Raw genomic sequence first — 23,037 nt, forward strand, 5'->3', positions numbered from 1 at the left:
TATTTCTTTAGAATCTTTTCAACATAGTGAGATTGATCCAAAGAAATTCTCTTTTCTGACCTAGTAATCTTGACTCCAAAGATTACACTCGCTTCTCCGAGGTCTTTCATATCAAAGTTGTTGCTCAACAATGATTTCACATTATTTACAGCATGAATGTTTGAACCAAATATGAGTAAGTCGTCTACATAGAGACATATGATAGTGCAAAGGCCATTTTCATATTTGTAATAAATACATGTCACTTTCATTCACTTTAAACTCATTCGACATAATCAAGTTATCAAATTTTTCATGTCATTCCTTAGGAGCTTGTTTAAGACCATATAGAGACTTATCTAACTTACAGACCTTGTCTTCTTGTCCATGAATTACAAAACCTTCAGGTTGTTCCATGTAAATTTCTTCTTCCAGGTCACCATTTAAAAAGGCTGTTTTAACATCCATCTGGTGTATCACCAGGTTATGAATAGCCGCAAGTGATATAAGCACCCTAATGGATGTTAGTCTAGTGCTTTCAGTTTCGTCTTGTTTGTTGCTTTCAGTGCTTGTTGTCACAGGAACTTGACTAGGTTCGCTGCCCCCACTATTTCTTGATTTGAAAGAGAATTTATTTTCATAGAAGTCAACATCATTTGATTCTATGATCACTTTCGCGTAGGTCATAAAACCTATACGCTTTGTTGTTTACTGCATACCCAATGAATGCACATTCATAGGCTCTACTTGCGAGTTTAATTCGCTTGGGATCAGGGATTCTGACATAAGCCAGACAACCCCATGTTCGAAGATAAGACAAGTTGGACTGTCTTTTCTTCATTATCTCATAAGGAGATGTTTTGCTTTTAGAATTAGGAACTCTATTCAAAACATAGCAAACAGTCAAAATAATTTTCCCCCACCTGTGAGATGCAGCACCAAAATTAAGTATAATAGCAACAACTAATTCAGTAAGAGTTCTATTCTTTCTTTCAGCTTTACCATTCATTTCAGGTGAATACGGTGCAGTAGTTTCATGTACAATTCCTTGGGTTTTATAAAACTCATTAAACAAGCTGGAATCATACTCTATTCCTCTATCACTACGAATTTGCTAAATTGATTTTCTATCTCAGTCACAAAGATTTTAAACATGTCAAGCGCTTCACTTTTATTTTTCATGAGATATACGAAAGTAAAGTCAGAACAATCGTGTAAGACCCTTAATTTTTAAATCCCAAATTATGCTATTTAAGGGTATTTTGTGTTGAATTTCTTAGGCTTCTAGCCCAGTTTTTGGTATTTAGTGAGTTAAATGCCAAAAATATATATTTTTGGAAATTGGATTAAAATTATTTGTTGGAGAATAATTTATTTACGTTACGAAGAATTTAATACCGGACAATTTTGTTAAAAATATCCCTAGTTGCAAAAACTTTTATCTGTCAATTGAGTTGCGACGAGAGTAGATATTTTTATCAAATGGTTTGAGAGGTTGTGGGTGAAATGGTAATTTTGATAAATATCTAGATATTTTTAGATATTTGTTAAGTTATATATATATATATGTGTGTGTGTGTGTGTGTGTGTTTGGAGGAAAAAAAGAAAGGAAAAAGGAAAAGAAAGAAAATAGAAAGGAAGGAAAAAGGAAGAAAGGAAAACTGAAGGAAACCAAAAAAAAGATTTTCATTTCCCTGTTACTCGCGTTTTCTCCCTCTTCCTTCTCCATTCTTCTTCATTCGTTTCTTTTACTTCTTTTGCTTCAAGAAAAGGAACCCAATGCTTGGTGGGTGAGAAGACAAGGATTTCTCAGCTTCATTCTTCCTCTTTGATTTGAAAACGAAGAAAAACGGTGTTAGGTGTTTTCAAACCGTCAAACACAAACCCCCACTTTTCTTCTAGATCTAAGCTTCGTTTCGAGAAGAGATAGAAGGGAAAGTTGCTCACCTCCACGCTACGGTGTTGGTATCAGTGACCTCGCAATAAAGAAAATATATCAGTTTTCGTTACCAAATTAATCTGTATCAAGCGCACAGCGGAAATTAAATTTTGAGGCATGCAAAGTTAGCAATATAGAAAATTAAAGAGAGAGAGTTAGAGAAGAAGACACAGAGATTTATCCTGGTTCGGTTGTTCCACAACAACCTACGTCCAGTCCTGAAAATCCAATCGGATTTCAGATTTTCTTCTCCTTCAATAGAAAGAATCAATTACAGATTGTCCAGTTTCCTCCCTGAAACCTATCAATCTCTAATTATATCTTTCCTATTGAATACCCTCTGATCCTTGTAGACACTCAGCAGCCTATCACAGAATCAAAGTACGACTCTTTCTTGTTGAGCCCTCTCAACCAAGAAAGTAGCCACCAGTTTCAAGCTGGCTTTTCTTGCGTCCTATTCCTTTCAAAGATTTATTACAGAATGAATAAAAGATGTAAAACAAAAGAGTCTTCAATCTTTATGAATGTTGCTCCTCACAAATCTGGATATTCATGGATTGTTCATGAGCACATTATCATTTCTCTTAGATTGTCAACAAACTGTATTGAGATCTGTAATCACAATTATGAAGTTGTTAGTTTGTTGCCATGAACCGTTTTTGAGAGCATAAGAGAAATTATGAAAGATATGAAAAAGTTATGTAAAAGTTCTTAGAAGTTATGAGAATAAAGATTGAAAGACATCTTATATAGTTTCTGAAAAACCAACTACGAAATCGATTTCCCAATCGATTTTGTAAAGTTATAAAATGAGCTAAATCGATTTGCCAATCGATTATCGCGATCTTGGTTTTCTTTAATCTTGAAACTATACAAGCTAATCGATTTACCAATCGATTCTTTAAAACAACACTTTTCAGTAAAACATGTCCAGACCTGTATAAATCGATTGCCTAATCGATTTCTGGGAATCTGTTTTGATAAAACTATTTTCAATCGATTACTCAATCGATTTGCCAAACTTCTGAGTTCACTGTGTTTTCAACAAGATTATTTCAATCGATTTGCCAATCGATTGTTTTCAAAACAGTGGCTCAGGTTTTTGATGTAAATCGCTTTGTCAATCGATGTGATTCAAAATAGTGATTCAGTTTTAATATCAATCGATTTGCCAATCGATTATTTTCAAAACAGTGGCTCAGCTACTTGTTATCAATCGACTTGTCAATCGATGTGGTGGCATGTTCCTGAAAAGTTTTACCTGGTGTTTAGTTCAATCGATTTCCCAATCGATTGCAACCAAACTTTAACAAAATGAAAGTGTTAACAATAGATTGTCCAATCGATTGTATTTGTCACAGGTGAGGTCATTTTTCAAATAATACTTTGTCAATCGATTTGCCAATCGATTTCCTCAGCACTGGAGTGCCACTGTGACTCATTCAATCGATTTACCAATCGATGTGTTACCATCAGGTTTGATTTGTGAAATGTTCAATCGATTTACCAATCGATTACTCTCCAAATCAGAGGCTACTGACTTGTGCAGTTTTCATTTTTAATTGATCTAATCGATTGCCTAATCGATTGCACATTCACAAACACTTAAGATTTCCTTACACCCTTGTTATGAAATCGATTTCCCAATCGATTTACATATTCAGAATTCAACTTTTGTTGATTTCTTGTGTTCCAAGCAATTTGATCCAAGTGTGTAGGGTTTGATTATGGTTCCTGAAATCTTGCTCAATTCAAACATTAGATTTATCATGCATTGTATATTGATTCAGTTTTTAATATCAATCGATTTGCCAATCGATTGTTTTCAAAACAGAGGCTCAGCTACTTGATATCAATCGACTCGTCAATCGATGTGATTCAAAGTATTGATTCAGTTTTTAATATCAATCGATTTGCCAATCGATTGTTTTCAAAACAGAGGCTCAGCTACTTGATATCAATCGACTCGTCAATCGATGTGATTCAAAGTATTGATTCAGTTTTTAATATCAATCGATTTGCCAATCGATTGTTTTCAAAACAGAGGCTCAGCTACTTGATATCAATCGACTCGTCAATCGATGTGATTCAAAGTATTGATTCAGTTTTTAATATCAATCGATTTGCCAATCGATTGTTTTCAAAACAGAGGCTCAGCTACTTGATATCAATCGACTCGTCAATCGATGTGATTCAAAGTATTGATTCAGTTTTTAATATCAATCGATTTGCCAATCGATTGTTTTCAAAACAGAGGCTCAGCTACTTGATATCAATCGACTCGTCAATCGATGTGATTCAAAGTATTGATTCAGTTTTTAATATCAATCGATTTGCCAATCGATTGTTTTCAAAACAGAGGCTCAGCTACTTGATATCAATCGACTCGTCAATCGATGTGATTCAAAGTATTGATTCAGTTTTTAATATCAATCGATTTGCCAATCGATTGTTTTCAAAACAGAGGCTCAGCTACTTGATATCAATCGACTCGTCAATCGATGTGATTCAAAGTATTGATTCAGTTTTTAATATCAATCGATTTGCCAATCGATTGTTTTCAAAACAGAGGCTCAGCTACTTGATATCAATCGACTCGTCAATCGATGTGATTCAAAGTATTGATTCAGTTTTTAATATCAATCGATTTGCCAATCGATTGTTTTCAAAACAGAGGCTCAGCTACTTGATATCAATCGACTCGTCAATCGATGTGATTCAAAGTATTGATTCAGTTTTTAATATCAATCGATTTGCCAATCGATTGTTTTCAAAACAGAGGCTCAGCTACTTGATATCAATCGACTCGTCAATCGATGTGATTCAAAGTATTGATTCAGTTTTTAATATCAATCGATTTGCCAATCGATTGTTTTCAAAACAGAGGCTCAGCTACTTGATATCAATCGACTCGTCAATCGATGTGATTCAAAGTATTGATTCAGTTTTTAATATCAATCGATTTGCCAATCGATTGTTTTCAAAACAGAGGCTCAGCTACTTGATATCAATCGACTCGTCAATCGATGTGATTCAAAGTATTGATTCAGTTTTTAATATCAATCGATTTGCCAATCGATTGTTTTCAAAACAGAGGCTCAGCTACTTGATATCAATCGACTCGTCAATCGATGTGATTCAAAGTATTGATTCAGTTTTTAATATCAATCGATTTGCCAATCGATTGTTTTCAAAACAGAGGCTCAGCTACTTGATATCAATCGACTCGTCAATCGATGTGATTCAAAGTATTGATTCAGTTTTTAATATCAATCGATTTGCCAATCGATTGTTTTCAAAACAGAGGCTCAGCTACTTGATATCAATCGACTCGTCAATCGATGTGATTCAAAGTATTGATTCAGTTTTTAATATCAATCGATTTGCCAATCGATTGTTTTCAAAACAGAGGCTCAGCTACTTGATATCAATCGACTCGTCAATCGATGTGATTCAAAGTATTGATTCAGTTTTTAATATCAATCGATTTGCCAATCGATTGTTTTCAAAACAGAGGCTCAGCTACTTGATATCAATCGACTCGTCAATCGATGTGATTCAAAGTATTGATTCAGTTTTTAATATCAATCGATTTGCCAATCGATTGTTTTCAAAACAGAGGCTCAGCTACTTGATATCAATCGACTCGTCAATCGATGTGATTCAAAGTATTGATTCAGTTTTTAATATCAATCGATTTGCCAATCGATTGTTTTCAAAACAGAGGCTCAGCTACTTGATATCAATCGACTCGTCAATCGATGTGATTCAAAGTATTGATTCAGTTTTTAATATCAATCGATTTGCCAATCGATTGTTTTCAAAACAGAGGCTCAGCTACTTGATATCAATCGACTCGTCAATCGATGTGATTCAAAGTATTGATTCAGTTTTTAATATCAATCGATTTGCCAATCGATTGTTTTCAAAACAGAGGCTCAGCTACTTGATATCAATCGACTCGTCAATCGATGTGATTCAAAGTATTGATTCAGTTTTTAATATCAATCGATTTGCCAATCGATTGTTTTCAAAACAGAGGCTCAGCTACTTGATATCAATCGACTCGTCAATCGATGTGATTCAAAGTATTGATTCAGTTTTTAATATCAATCGATTTGCCAATCGATTGTTTTCAAAACAGAGGCTCAGCTACTTGATATCAATCGACTCGTCAATCGATGTGATTCAAAGTATTGATTCAGTTTTTAATATCAATCGATTTGCCAATCGATTGTTTTCAAAACAGAGGCTCAGCTACTTGATATCAATCGACTCGTCAATCGATGTGATTCAAAGTATTGATTCAGTTTTTAATATCAATCGATTTGCCAATCGATTGTTTTCAAAACAGAGGCTCAGCTACTTGATATCAATCGACTCGTCAATCGATGTGATTCAAAGTATTGATTCAGTTTTTAATATCAATCGATTTGCCAATCGATTGTTTTCAAAACAGAGGCTCAGCTACTTGATATCAATCGACTCGTCAATCGATGTGATTCAAAGTATTGATTCAGTTTTTAATATCAATCGATTTGCCAATCGATTGTTTTCAAAACAGAGGCTCAGCTACTTGATATCAATCGACTCGTCAATCGATGTGATTCAAAGTATTGATTCAGTTTTTAATATCAATCGATTTGCCAATCGATTGTTTTCAAAACAGAGGCTCAGCTACTTGATATCAATCGACTCGTCAATCGATGTGATTCAAAGTATTGATTCAGTTTTTAATATCAATCGATTTGCCAATCGATTGTTTTCAAAACAGAGGCTCAGCTACTTGATATCAATCGACTCGTCAATCGATGTGATTCAAAGTATTGATTCAGTTTTTAATATCAATCGATTTGCCAATCGATTGTTTTCAAAACAGAGGCTCAGCTACTTGATATCAATCGACTCGTCAATCGATGTGATTCAAAGTATTGATTCAGTTTTTAATATCAATCGATTTGCCAATCGATTGTTTTCAAAACAGAGGCTCAGCTACTTGATATCAATCGACTCGTCAATCGATGTGATTCAAAGTATTGATTCAGTTTTTAATATCAATCGATTTGCCAATCGATTGTTTTCAAAACAGAGGCTCAGCTACTTGATATCAATCGACTCGTCAATCGATGTGATTCAAAGTATTGATTCAGTTTTTAATATCAATCGATTTGCCAATCGATTGTTTTCAAAACAGAGGCTCAGCTACTTGATATCAATCGACTCGTCAATCGATGTGATTCAAAGTATTGATTCAGTTTTTAATATCAATCGATTTGCCAATCGATTGTTTTCAAAACAGAGGCTCAGCTACTTGATATCAATCGACTCGTCAATCGATGTGATTCAAAGTATTGATTCAGTTTTTAATATCAATCGATTTGCCAATCGATTGTTTTCAAAACAGAGGCTCAGCTACTTGATATCAATCGACTCGTCAATCGATGTGATTCAAAGTATTGATTCAGTTTTTAATATCAATCGATTTGCCAATCGATTGTTTTCAAAACAGAGGCTCAGCTACTTGATATCAATCGACTCGTCAATCGATGTGATTCAAAGTATTGATTCAGTTTTTAATATCAATCGATTTGCCAATCGATTGTTTTCAAAACAGAGGCTCAGCTACTTGATATCAATCGACTCGTCAATCGATGTGATTCAAAGTATTGATTCAGTTTTTAATATCAATCGATTTGCCAATCGATTGTTTTCAAAACAGAGGCTCAGCTACTTGATATCAATCGACTCGTCAATCGATGTGATTCAAAGTATTGATTCAGTTTTTAATATCAATCGATTTGCCAATCGATTGTTTTCAAAACAGAGGCTCAGCTACTTGATATCAATCGACTCGTCAATCGATGTGATTCAAAGTATTGATTCAGTTTTTAATATCAATCGATTTGCCAATCGATTGTTTTCAAAACAGAGGCTCAGCTACTTGATATCAATCGACTCGTCAATCGATGTGATTCAAAGTATTGATTCAGTTTTTAATATCAATCGATTTGCCAATCGATTGTTTTCAAAACAGAGGCTCAGCTACTTGATATCAATCGACTCGTCAATCGATGTGATTCAAAGTATTGATTCAGTTTTTAATATCAATCGATTTGCCAATCGATTGTTTTCAAAACAGAGGCTCAGCTACTTGATATCAATCGACTCGTCAATCGATGTGATTCAAAGTATTGATTCAGTTTTTAATATCAATCGATTTGCCAATCGATTGTTTTCAAAACAGAGGCTCAGCTACTTGATATCAATCGACTCGTCAATCGATGTGATTCAAAGTATTGATTCAGTTTTTAATATCAATCGATTTGCCAATCGATTGTTTTCAAAACAGAGGCTCAGCTACTTGATATCAATCGACTCGTCAATCGATGTGATTCAAAGTATTGATTCAGTTTTTAATATCAATCGATTTGCCAATCGATTGTTTTCAAAACAGAGGCTCAGCTACTTGATATCAATCGACTCGTCAATCGATGTGATTCAAAGTATTGATTCAGTTTTTAATATCAATCGATTTGCCAATCGATTGTTTTCAAAACAGAGGCTCAGCTACTTGATATCAATCGACTCGTCAATCGATGTGATTCAAAGTATTGATTCAGTTTTTAATATCAATCGATTTGCCAATCGATTGTTTTCAAAACAGAGGCTCAGCTACTTGATATCAATCGACTCGTCAATCGATGTGATTCAAAGTATTGATTCAGTTTTTAATATCAATCGATTTGCCAATCGATTGTTTTCAAAACAGAGGCTCAGCTACTTGATATCAATCGACTCGTCAATCGATGTGATTCAAAGTATTGATTCAGTTTTTAATATCAATCGATTTGCCAATCGATTGTTTTCAAAACAGAGGCTCAGCTACTTGATATCAATCGACTCGTCAATCGATGTGATTCAAAGTATTGATTCAGTTTTTAATATCAATCGATTTGCCAATCGATTGTTTTCAAAACAGAGGCTCAGCTACTTGATATCAATCGACTCGTCAATCGATGTGATTCAAAGTATTGATTCAGTTTTTAATATCAATCGATTTGCCAATCGATTGTTTTCAAAACAGAGGCTCAGCTACTTGATATCAATCGACTCGTCAATCGATGTGATTCAAAGTATTGATTCAGTTTTTAATATCAATCGATTTGCCAATCGATTGTTTTCAAAACAGAGGCTCAGCTACTTGATATCAATCGACTCGTCAATCGATGTGATTCAAAGTATTGATTCAGTTTTTAATATCAATCGATTTGCCAATCGATTGTTTTCAAAACAGAGGCTCAGCTACTTGATATCAATCGACTCGTCAATCGATGTGATTCAAAGTATTGATTCAGTTTTTAATATCAATCGATTTGCCAATCGATTGTTTTCAAAACAGAGGCTCAGCTACTTGATATCAATCGACTCGTCAATCGATGTGATTCAAAGTATTGATTCAGTTTTTAATATCAATCGATTTGCCAATCGATTGTTTTCAAAACAGAGGCTCAGCTACTTGATATCAATCGACTCGTCAATCGATGTGATTCAAAGTATTGATTCAGTTTTTAATATCAATCGATTTGCCAATCGATTGTTTTCAAAACAGAGGCTCAGCTACTTGATATCAATCGACTCGTCAATCGATGTGATTCAAAGTATTGATTCAGTTTTTAATATCAATCGATTTGCCAATCGATTGTTTTCAAAACAGAGGCTCAGCTACTTGATATCAATCGACTCGTCAATCGATGTGATTCAAAGTATTGATTCAGTTTTTAATATCAATCGATTTGCCAATCGATTGTTTTCAAAACAGAGGCTCAGCTACTTGATATCAATCGACTCGTCAATCGATGTGATTCAAAGTATTGATTCAGTTTTTAATATCAATCGATTTGCCAATCGATTGTTTTCAAAACAGAGGCTCAGCTACTTGATATCAATCGACTCGTCAATCGATGTGATTCAAAGTATTGATTCAGTTTTTAATATCAATCGATTTGCCAATCGATTGTTTTCAAAACAGAGGCTCAGCTACTTGATATCAATCGACTCGTCAATCGATGTGATTCAAAGTATTGATTCAGTTTTTAATATCAATCGATTTGCCAATCGATTGTTTTCAAAACAGAGGCTCAGCTACTTGATATCAATCGACTCGTCAATCGATGTGATTCAAAGTATTGATTCAGTTTTTAATATCAATCGATTTGCCAATCGATTGTTTTCAAAACAGAGGCTCAGCTACTTGATATCAATCGACTCGTCAATCGATGTGATTCAAAGTATTGATTCAGTTTTTAATATCAATCGATTTGCCAATCGATTGTTTTCAAAACAGAGGCTCAGCTACTTGATATCAATCGACTCGTCAATCGATGTGATTCAAAGTATTGATTCAGTTTTTAATATCAATCGATTTGCCAATCGATTGTTTTCAAAACAGAGGCTCAGCTACTTGATATCAATCGACTCGTCAATCGATGTGATTCAAAGTATTGATTCAGTTTTTAATATCAATCGATTTGCCAATCGATTGTTTTCAAAACAGAGGCTCAGCTACTTGATATCAATCGACTCGTCAATCGATGTGATTCAAAGTATTGATTCAGTTTTTAATATCAATCGATTTGCCAATCGATTGTTTTCAAAACAGAGGCTCAGCTACTTGATATCAATCGACTCGTCAATCGATGTGATTCAAAGTATTGATTCAGTTTTTAATATCAATCGATTTGCCAATCGATTGTTTTCAAAACAGAGACTCAGCTATTTGACATCAATCGACTTGTCAATCGATTTGGTGGCATGTTCCTGAAAAGTTTTTACCTGGTGTTTAGTTCAATCGATTTCCCAATCGATTGCAACCAAACTTTATCAAAAATTGAAAGTGTTAACAATTGATTGTCCAATCGATTGTATTTGTCACAGGTGAGGTCATTTTTCAAATGATATTTTATCAATCGATTTGCCAATCGATTCCCTCAGCACTGGAGTGCCACTGTGACTCATTCAATCGATTTACCAATCGATTTGTTACCATCAGGTTTGTTTTGTGAAATGTCCAATCGAGTTACCAATCGATTTCCTCCAAATCAGAGGCTACTGACTTGTGCATTTTTTATTTTTAATTCATCTAATCGATTGCCTAATCGATTGCACATTCACAAACACTTAAGATTTCCTTACACCCTTGTTATGAAATCGATTTCCCAATCGATTTACATATTCAGAATTCAACTTTTGTTGATTTCTTGTGTTCCAAGCTATTTGATCCAAGTGTGTAGGATTGAATTGGTGTTCCTGAAATTTTGCTCAATATCATGCATTTTATGAACATTGTTGAATTATTAATTATGTCAAAATTAGGAATCAAAGGATCAAAATCCAACATACGGTGCTAGTGAACTAACTTTGGAAGCGACGTTGCGAGCGGAGATTTTACCGGAATTAATTATGGTGCCGTAATCGCGTGTTAGAGCTATCGTTAAGGTAATGGCTCCTTCCAAACTTTTTAGTTTGCATTTAGGGACTTATCTGTGGTTGAGTGGAAAAGAAATTTGTTAGGGTTGAAGTGTAGATTTGGGGAAAATGAATTTAATGCTTTTATGGGTGAAATTTTAGAGTTGGGTTTTTGGTGATATTGATGAGTGTTTTGTGGAAAATGAATTTAACTCATTTATGGGTGATTTTGAGGAAATGAAATTTGATGTGTTTGAGTGGTGGGTTGTGATGATTTGTGTTTTGTCGTGTTTGACGTGCTCATAATAATATTTATAAATTTTGAGATGTGTTTGTGTGGATTTTGTGGAAAAATGAATTGAAGTGATTTGGTGTGAATTGTGGATTGAATTTGAGAATATGTCTGAGTATGTTCTGTGTGGAATTTGAAAATCATTAGAGTTAAACGAGTATTAAAAATGGGGAATCTTTTAATATCTCTGTTTACTTAATGTTTGTAGTGAAAATCGTTAGAGTTAAATGAGTATTAAGAATCGAGAATCTCTTAATATCTACATTTACTTAATGATTGTCGTCAAAATTGTTAGAGTTAAATGAGTATTAAGAATGGGGAATCTCTTAATATCTACATTTACTTAATGATTTTCGTCAAAATTGTTAGAGTTAAATGAGTATTAAGAATGGAGAATCTCTTAATATCTACATTTACTTAATGATTGTCGTCAAAATTGTTATAGTTAAATGGGTATTAAAAATGGGGAATCTGTTAATATCTGCATTTACTTAACAATTGTCGTCAAAATTGTTAGAGTTAAACGAATATTAAAAATGGGGAATCTTTTAATATCTATGTTTACTTAATGATTGTCGTGAAAATTGTTAGAGTTAAATGAGTATTAAAAATGGGGAATCTTTTAATATCTTCATTTACTCAACGATTTCCGGGGATAAAGTCATAGTATGCTCATGCATTTCATAGTACATGGTGACCGGATGGGCCATGAGATGATTCCATGTGATTTGTTGGTCCATCTTATCCTTGCAGGGGTTGTCGCGTCGGGTAAGGTCTGTGATAGATTGCACGTGTTTAGTAAATCGTGTTGACCCGTGATAGGTAGCCCCTCAGTAATTTAGTACTTCGGCCTGTTATAGGCGGTACAATTATGATTTACGGCCCTTCGATGAGGGTTTTGGTTTGGAATTCTGAGTCCATGCATTTTGGCATATACGCATTGCATTAGGGTGCTTGGCACGCGAGTCGTGTTTGATTAAAGATTATGATTGATAGTTTGAACTCAAGTTGTCATGGTGATTGTGTTATAATTGCTAAGTGTGGATGTTGTGGAATTGTGTGTAAGTGTGATTGATTGCAAAACCTTTTCGAAACTCAAGTTGTCGTGGTGATTGTGCTATAATTGCTAAGTGTGAATGTTTTGAAATTGTGTGTAACTGTGATTGATTGCAAAACCTTTTCGAAACTCAAGTCGTCATGGTGATTGGGCTATAATTGCTAAGTGTGATTGTTTGGATTTGTGTGTAAGTGTTGATTGATTTCAAAACCCTTTTAAAAGCTGAATTTTGCTATTTTCCTGCTGTTGTCTGATGTGTATTCGAATACAGACACACTGTTTTTGCCACTGACTTATTGTGTAGTCGAATACAGACTGTTATATTCAAATACAGACTGTTATATTCGAATACAGACATGCTATTTTGCTACTGACTTACTGTGTAGTCGAATACAGAAGGCTGTATTCGAATACAAACATGTTGTTTTTGTTGCTGATTGCTGAAACATCCTTGTATTCGAATACAGAGATGCTGTATTCGAATACAACAGTGCAATTTTGTTAAAAACTTCATTTTTCAACTTTGATTATGCATGTTTAACATATGGAAACCCTTTCAAGGTGCATGCTAAGTTGAAAGGCCATTTTATGCATTTGAAATTTAAATGCTATGTGTTATTTGTTAATTTCGGTTGGTGACCCTTTACAACTATTGTGGAAATCTGGGCTTTGCCCTCAGATGAGAACCAAGACCATCCTACCGATTAGTACCCTGTAGATGGGAAGGTAGTTGGACACACCTGACTGGAGCTGTGTTAGGAGGATCTTGCGGGGCGTGTGAAGATCATTTGGGATGTATAGTTTTTTGTAGAATGATCAGATTAGGTTGACGTATAGGGACTAGATGTCTTTCTTTTTGGGTTGTGTTTATTTTAATTTGGAAGACTGTATCTATACCAATATTGTCAGCTTGACATTTTATTTTGATGGGTTCCATGTACCACTTTTTGATGTGACGTGGGGAAGTTAAGATTCTTGGGCAGGGCTATTGTACAGGTGTCTGCCAAGAATACCCCAGGGGTATGAGCTATGTCTGATAGGTCTCATAGCCCCGGTGCATTTTGCTGTTTTAAATACTTTGAATTTTTATTTCAAACTATTTCTGCTACTTGTAAATGTTGTTGACTTTTGTCGTTGTGTTACGACTTAAATATTTATCCAAAAGTATTTTCTTCTTTATTTCTTTGTTTTTATGAATTTGTTTTGAAAAAAAAAAATAAACTTGCGCTGTTAAAAATCGGAGTGTTACAAATCGTCAATAAAATTGATGAAATAATGTTTTCCATTTCTGGTTAGCGTTCTGTCAAGTTCACATATGTCAAAGTGTATTAAGTCTAGAGGTTCAGATTCTCTAACTACTGATTTATGTGATTTCTTTGTTATTTGGCTTGACTGCAAAAATCAAAATTTTCAAAATCCTTTATAGAAAACTTTGGAATTAAGCCTAAATTACTTAAGTTTGAAATCACACGTTTGTTCATATGACAGAGTCTAGCATGCCAAATATTAAAATCACACAACATGTAAGCAGAATGAGACATCTTATTCATTTCAACATTCAATTTAAACATGCCATCAGTGGCGTACCATTTCCCAACAAAAATACCATTTTTAGAAATGGTGTACAAATTTTCCCCTATAGACTGAGTAAACCCTACCTTATTGAGAAGAAACCCTGAGACCAGATTCTTTCTTATTTCTGGAGTGTGCATCACATCCTTCAGAATTAAGGTCTTTCCAGAGGTGAATATCAGCTCCACATCTCCAATACCAGCAATATTAGTAGTGTGGGAATCTCCCAACAACATTTTCTTATCTTCAACAGCAGTGTATGTTTTAAACATAGCACGATCATAACAAACATGGCGCGAGGCGCCAGTGTCTATCCACCATCCATCTGATCCACCAACAAGGTTGATCTCAGTTATCATAGCAACGAATTGCTCTTCTGTCTAGTTGGCCTGATTAGCAGCGCCTGGCTTGTTCCTACACTTGCGTGCCATATGACCCTCTTTCCCACAATAGAAACAGAGAAAGGGGAGAGGGTCATTTCTAGGAGGTGGTTGCTGCCTAGCAATTGGGACCTTTGGAGGGTTCACATTCTCTTTGTTGTTCTTTGAAGTGCGATTCTGATTCTTTACTGGTTTGCCGTTTGGCTTCAGAACTGCTCCAATGAATTTCTTTTTCTTGTTATTTTCCACAAGAAGAATTTCATCTTTCTGGTCTTTCTTGCGAGATTCCTCCTCAATTCTAAGGCGGGTTATAAGACTTTCTAGAGAAAATTCTTTAGTTTTATGCCTAAGAGAATTTTTAAAATCTTTCCAAGCAGGGGGCAGTTTGTCAATAATAACAGCAATCTAAAACTGTTCATTTAAGGACGTACCTTCAGAGATGATCTCGTGAGCAATTTTCTGAATTTCATGAGATTGAGCTTCCACTGATCTGTCATCTGTCATCTGATATTTGAGGTAGCGGCTAACAACTACTTTTTGGCTCCAGCTTCCTCAGTGTCATGTTTCTTCTTTAGAGCATCCCAAACCTGTTTAGCAGTATTGCTTTCGGAACTGTAGTAATCATACAGATCATCAGCAAGTCCATTCAGAATATAATTCTTACATAAGTAATCATTATGTTCCCATTGGGTTAATTCAACAGCTATTTTATCTCTTTCTGTTTGTTCACCTTGTACTGGTACAACAAGAATGTCATCCTTCAGAACGTTGGCAAGCTTTTTCGTGGTTAGAAAAAACATCTTTTGTTGCCAACGTTTGAAATGAATTCCTTCAAACTGAAAAGGTTTGTTGTAGTCAGAAGCAAAAGAACTTGTCCCAGTAATTTCGTCGGTAGACATGGCATCTCGAAAACGCCTTAAAATTGTTGTTTTTTTGAATTTCGAAAAGACCTTTTGAAAACAATTATGCCACCGAAAATATTATTGGGTTGAGTTGCGGACTAGGTCGCTCTCTTTAAGACGTTTCGAGGCATTGCCCAAAATTGTGCAAGGCAGACTATCAACCACGAAGTCCCCAGGATAAAACAGCTCAAATACTCTGTATCGGGGTTCTACTGCACTGTAGAAAACCGTTCTAGAATTATACCCTCAATATGACATTCTTACGACTGACACTCGTAATATGGCCCTAAGGCCACTCGAAAGAATGAGAAGAAACAGTAAGAAGGGGGAGAAGTGAGAAAAGCTTCAGATACGGAGAGCTTTTGGTGTGACTTTCCAACTGAGGAGAACCCTCTATCTATAGAGGAAATCCGCAACTGGATCTGAGAAACTCATGGATCATCAGAACGTGTGCTCCAAGTAGTGGCCCTCAGAAACATGCGCTCCAAGCCCCCAAAATGTACACTCCAAACTTAAGGATTTGACTCTGACTTTTGACTGGACAACAAGGGAAACGTGAGACCAAAGATTAGGGTTTTGATCGGGCAAAAACAGACGCACAAATTCAGGGAGGAAGACTGGATCAGATATGACTCGATGGAGGGTAGTTACGTAATTAATGTTTCAATTAGAGATAAAACGCAAGCAATCAATTAATTAAAATGATTAATTAATTTTCATGCAAAAAATAATAATACACCACGTAGCCAAAGCCGAAGCCGAAGCCAAAGCCAAGCCAAGTCGGGTCGGGCCGAACCGAACCAAACCGAGCCGAGCCGGCCGGACAGCGGCGCGCCTACGCGTGTGTGGTTGCCAATATTGCTTACGTTCTCCCTCCTTCACAAAATTGGGGTTCCCCTTGGGGCCCTCCCCAAGTTCATTACCTCCACCTTATATACCCTTCTCAATTTTTTTCAATTCACAACAACACTAGCTCTGATAGATGTCATCATTATTTCTTATAAACTTTCATTAAAGCATCATCATTTCCAACACTAAGCTACCATTGGTAATCTACTACTATCAGTAAAATACTTACCCCAAATTTTCAAACCAATCTTTTTGAATAGCTTCGGTGGTTGCACTCCATGCATAGATAAGATCATGATGTTTTTATATGGTCTAACTAATAGCATCTGCAACTTGCAACTCTGAAGTTAGGAGTGAGTCTGCAAAGTATTGAAAGAAATAGAGTATTTAGTCCATAAAGTTCAAGAACCAGAAATAAAAGTGAATGTTGTAACTTACCCTTTACTGCAAAATGGTATAATGATCTTTCCATTTACCTCTTTGTACACAAGAAAATTTTTGAAATCCCAAACCTATCATTTACATTTAGTTCAATCATTTTGGGTTAAAAAGAAGAAAAATTTCTCTTCCAAAATTTATTTCATCCTTTATTATAAAATACATAACCTTTTTAACAATAAAAATCATAAAAACTTAAAGATCAAATTTACTAACATAAATTCATTTTTTGAGTAAAATTCCAAATTTGATTTTTCTTTTAGATGTACTATCACTAGGGATGGCAATTAGACCCATACCCAATGGGTACCCGCAAAAAAAACCCACAATGGGTAGGGTAAAAACCCGCATAATGGGTATGGGCATGGGGACGGGTAATTACTCGCAAAATTAAGCGGGTATGGGTGCGGGTACGGGTACTATAGTACCCACCCCGCCCCGCACCCGCACTTATATAAATATATTATTTATTTATTTAGTTATTTATTTATTATATTAGTATTTAGTTTAATTAATTGTTTTCTTTTATATTTTAACATCTATTAATATCATTGAACCATTACAATATTTATAATTGAAACATAAACGTTTGCAAAATTTTTAAGAATCTGATTATGATAAATAGGTAAATAATTGTGATTTTATAACTAATAATTATATCTTATTAATAGTGACTTTATAATTATACTTGCAACTTTGTATCAATTATCTCAGATAATATTATCATATGACTTGCAACTTCATAAAATATTATTATAGATATTTAAATATGTATTGTAACGAGTGTTCATTTGAAATGTTGAATCAGAAAATATTTTGATTTATAATATTTTATGATTGGATTTAAGATATTTGAATAATTTTTAAATTTAATCACAATAATATCATTTATTTATCGATTTTTTTTAGTTAAAGTATGGGTAACGAGTATGGGTACGGGCACTTAAGTACCCAGAGGGTAAGGGTATGGGTATTAAAGTTGATACCAAGAGGGTACGGGCACGGATATGGATATTTTTTAAAATTGCGGGTATGGGGGCGGGTACTTTAGTACCCTACCCAAACCCTACCCATTGCCATCCCTAACTATCACAAGTCATGGATCAATCATTTTTGTGAAGAAAAATCTTTCTAGTATAAAACAACCTTTTTGTAAAACTTCAAAATTTTCTTAAACAAATTTTTCTTTCAGATTCATCACTATAACAATAGATCTATAACATTAACAAAAAGGAACAACATTTTAATATAATTCATTTTTTTTTAATTTTAAATATTCATAATCAAATTTTTCTTTTAGATTTATCATAATAACACATGGATTTAAATCATTTATGAAAGAAAAATGAAAAAAAAAATGTTTCTAAACCACAAAGTGGCCGTAAGCCTTGACAAGGAAAATAATTTTTTTTTCATGACAAAACAAACATAAATAGAGAGAGGAGAATGAAAGAATAAACTTTGATTCAAAAACCTTGATCAAAACATGAATGGATTTTGAAGGAAGGAGTTTTTGTTTTCAAGTTTTTTCTTACTACCACTAGTTAGAAGTAAGAGAGAAGGGAGAAGTGTTGGTGTTATATTTTTCTAAAGTGAAAGAATAGAAAAAATAAAATAAAAATGTTACCTACACCCCTCGTTTTCAAAAAAACGTATATTATCTAAAATGCTCTTACCTATTGTCTACATCTTCATCTTTATCTTCAAAACCATAATCTTCATCAACATCTTCATCCATGTCCTCAAAACTCTAACCTTCATTTTGGTCATTTAAAAAGTACGTTTACGTGAATTCAATACACGTACGTTTACGTGAACTCAGTTCAAGTACGTTTACGTGAACTCAGTTCACGTACAACATGAGATTTTTATAATTTTACAATGTACGTGAACTCAGTTCAAGTACGTTTACGTGAACTCGGTTCAAATACGTTTACATGAACTCAGTTCAAGTACGTTTACATGAACTCAGTTCACGTACAACCTGAGATGTTTACAATTTTACAATGTACGTGAACTCAATTCAAGTACGTTTACGTGAACTCAGTTCACGTATTATCTGAGATTTTTACAATTTTCCAATGTACGTGAACTCAGTTCAAGTACGTTTACGTAAACTCAGTTGACGTACAACCTGAGATTTTTACAATTTTACAATGTACGTGAACTCAGTTCAAGTACGTTTATGTGAACTCAGTTCACATACAACCTGAGATTTTTACAGTTTTACAATGTACGTGAACTCAGTTCAAGTACGTTTACGTGAACTCAGTTCAAGTACGTTTACGTGAACTCAGTTCAAGTACGTTTACGTGAACACAGTTCACGTACAACCTAAGATTTTTACAATTTTACAATGTACGTGAACTCAGTTCAAGTACGTTTACGTGAACTCAGTTCATGTACAACTTAAGATTTTTACAATTTTACAATGTACATGAACTCAGTTCACGTACCACCAATGAGTCTCAAACTCCATTAATTACACAATCTTAAATCACGTATGTTTACGTGAACTTAATTCACGTACTATTTGATATTTTTACAATTTAACAACGTACGTGAATTCAATTCACGTAATGTTTTCAAATTTTGACAAAATTTACGAACTCAAAAACATAACAATAAATATGATGTGTGAGTTATGATGATTTTGTGATATGTGAGTTTTGAGTGGTTAAGAATGGTGACGAAAGAATAAATGAAATTAAAGAATATTATAAATATGCAAGGGAAATTTGAGTATTATGTTTTTTTTAAAAGATAAGGGTGTGGATAGTAAAGTGAGGGGTGTATGTAGCAAATTTGAAAATAAAATTAGTGGGTCAACGAGTGAGGTGGGTGAAAATGAGACTCAAGGGAGTGACAAAAAAAATTTCATCTACTAACTCTCACTACACCAAAAGTTTACTCTTGAAATATCTTACTACATGTAACAAAATATTTAGATATTTTACTAACAGATTATTACTCATCTAATCCTTCTTAGACAAGTTACATCTCACACTTCTATATCTACTTTTTGTAAAATATTTATTCTTGTTGTAAAATCAACTATAACAGTAACGTGTGACGTCGTAAATATTTGTCGATCATAAATCTTCTGTAATTATATTAAATTATTTTCCGAAAAATAAATTTAACCAAGTCTCTAAAAATATATTCCCAAAATCTTACTAACCATAATCATCTAATGAACTAGGGAAAAAAGTTTTGTCCCAAACAAATATGTTTTAAAATTTCGCAAACGATAAAACTGCAAGTTATGTTTAAAATATACAAAATTTTCTATTTGCAGTTTAAACAACTATTTTTACACATAAGACAGTTAAAAATATTTCACTTAAAAAAATATAATTGTGGTACTTATATTGATAAAATAAAAACATAGCTAAAAACTCATTAACATGTTGGGTTCAAATTACAGTAAAACTATAAAAATTAAGGTTTAATAGCTACGAGTCTTTCACTTAAGAGGCAACAAAATGCTTCTTTTTGTCAATTTAAATTTAGTTTATTATTTTATTTAATAAGATGGAAGTGAGATAAATAAACAATAGAAATGAGAAGTTGAATTGTTGCTTAAAATTTCTATAAAATTATTTTCAAAAAGATTAAATAATAAACACTTAGGTTTTCATGTAAACCCTAGTGTCAATCTATTTTGCATAGATAATTATTTGTATCATGAATTTAAATCATATATTTGATATATGTATAAAGCATAATTTAATATGCTATTGATTATATATTATGATAAAGGCCTTAGAATAGATAGTTCATTCAATATAACATCAAGCATAACCTGATCATGAGGCCCTGTTTAATATTAGAACACTATTCTTTAAGTATTCGTAGTCAATGTATTACTTTTAAAGACTGATATGTGAATAGACTGATGACTGTTATGTGAATAGACTGATGACTATATTTCAAGGATGATATACATTATGACTTGCATTCAGTTAGATATTTGGATGAAGGACGAGTACTACATAATACATTTTGGCTGCAAACTGGTTTAAATCATATCACCTGTGTTCTCATGAATTTTTGTAGCAATAAAGAATTGCTAGATGTCAATCGTTATTTATAATTTATATTATATAAGATATATAACATTTAATATTAGGGTTAAATAAATTTTTAGTTTCATAAAATTTAAAAATTTTGTTTTTATTCTCTGTAAAAAATGATATTTTTTTAGTACTAAAAATTATTATGCAAACATTTTTAGTCATTGTGGGAACATCAACATATATTTTTAAATAATTTTTTTGTATACATGGTTACAACTCTATAAAAAAGTTTCTCCATAAAAATCATCTCCAAATTCGATTTTTAGGTATATTTTAAGGATTTTTTATCTTGAACATATGATATTAAAAATTGATATTAAATACATCACAAGTTAAAAAAATTTAAATTGGTGTAGATAAACTTTTAATATTTTTCTTTACATGCTTGCAAACATTTAAAAAATTTGTAGGGATTTAAAAATGTAATTTTTTTACATGGACTAAAAATAAAATTTCATAGGTACTAAAAACTTATTTAATCATTAATATTATTATCATTTCAATGAGAACCTATAAGATCACACGCATAGACTAGTGACAATGCAACTAATGATTAAATTAAAGCTAAATTATATCAGCGGTGCCTTAACTTAATTTTAGGTAACATTTTAGTCCTTTATATTTCTTTTTTCGGAGTTGGTCATTTATTTTAATTTTAAGTGACAATTTGATATTTTATGTTTTAAAATGTCAACCATGTTGTCTTTTTTTTTACAAAAATTCAAAAAAATCATCAAATTTTTCAAACAAAACCCATAAAATTCATTATCATCTTCAATAAAATACAAATTTAATCAAATGCATAACTTAAATCTTGAAATAAACTCATATTTTCATTCTTTATTTGATGTTGTTGGAGATGAAAATATGAGTGTATTTGAATATTTGAGTTATGGATTTGATAAAATTTGCATTATATTGAAGATAAAATTGTTGAAATTTTAAAACATAAAATATCAAATTGTCACTTAAAATTAAAATAAAGGACCAACTCGGGAAAAAAAAAAGATAAAGAACAAAAACGTTACCTGAAATTAAGTTAAAGGACCACGCGTGTAATTTAGCCTTAAATTAAATAAGATTTTATTTAATTAGATGTTAATTGTATTAAAAGTGATATAATATATATATTAACATATTTATTTAATTGAATATGATTTGATTAAATACATAAAGGTTGATAGTGAATCAAATTAAATATGATTTAATTTAATTACTAGTTGCAATTTATTCAAAATTGTTTAATTGAATAAAGTTGTTTATGACTTTATTTGGGTTTCGACTCAAAAAAGTGTTAGGATTTTAGTGACTCATTCTTTATAAATGAAAGAAGTTTGCATACTCATGCGTGAACAATATTGAGACGCCGGTAATTTTGACGTTGGTGATGAATGTTAAAGAATACTTCAAGAAGTAATCCTACAATCCTTAAAGGTATTTAACTTGACGTTTGATTTGGGCATAATGCTTTAATAAAAGTCTGCTCTTTGGGATTGTTCCGCTAAGAGAATTTAAAATTTTGAAAATCCTTCTTAAATCCAACATTAGGTTTCGTTTACTTTCCGAAAACATTTTCATGTTTTGATTTCTAAGATTTATGTCATTTTATATTGATTATAAGAAGATGAAAGACACATGTAGTGAAAATGGAAGACAAACTAAAAAGAATGTAATTTCAAAAACAACGAAAATAATATTTTGACATTTCAAAATTGCTAAAAATGTTAGATTTATTTTCATAAATTGTAATGGAAAATAGTGAGGAATGTATTCTCTTATATTTATATAAGTTGAAGTGAGAATGAAAATATGAACCATGAGAAGTAAACAAACCCTTAGTTTATATAAAATAATGTTTTGAAACATTTTGACAAAGTACAAATTAGTTCTAAACACATTAAAGGTAAATTAGAGGAAAGAAAGCTAATAGAGAGAGTAGGAGCACACATATTCTTGTTTTTCCCTAAGTCCGCAAACTTTTATCCATAAAAAAGAAAAAGAAAGAAAAGAAAAACATATTTCTCCCTTTAGCAAACCCAAGCCCACATATACCGCCTTCATCAAGTTGAATTTCTATTTCCTTAT

This window comes from Cicer arietinum, chromosome 5, assembly GCF_000331145.2.
Source record: "Cicer arietinum cultivar CDC Frontier isolate Library 1 chromosome 5, Cicar.CDCFrontier_v2.0, whole genome shotgun sequence".
Classification (NCBI taxonomy): domain Eukaryota; kingdom Viridiplantae; phylum Streptophyta; class Magnoliopsida; order Fabales; family Fabaceae; genus Cicer; species Cicer arietinum.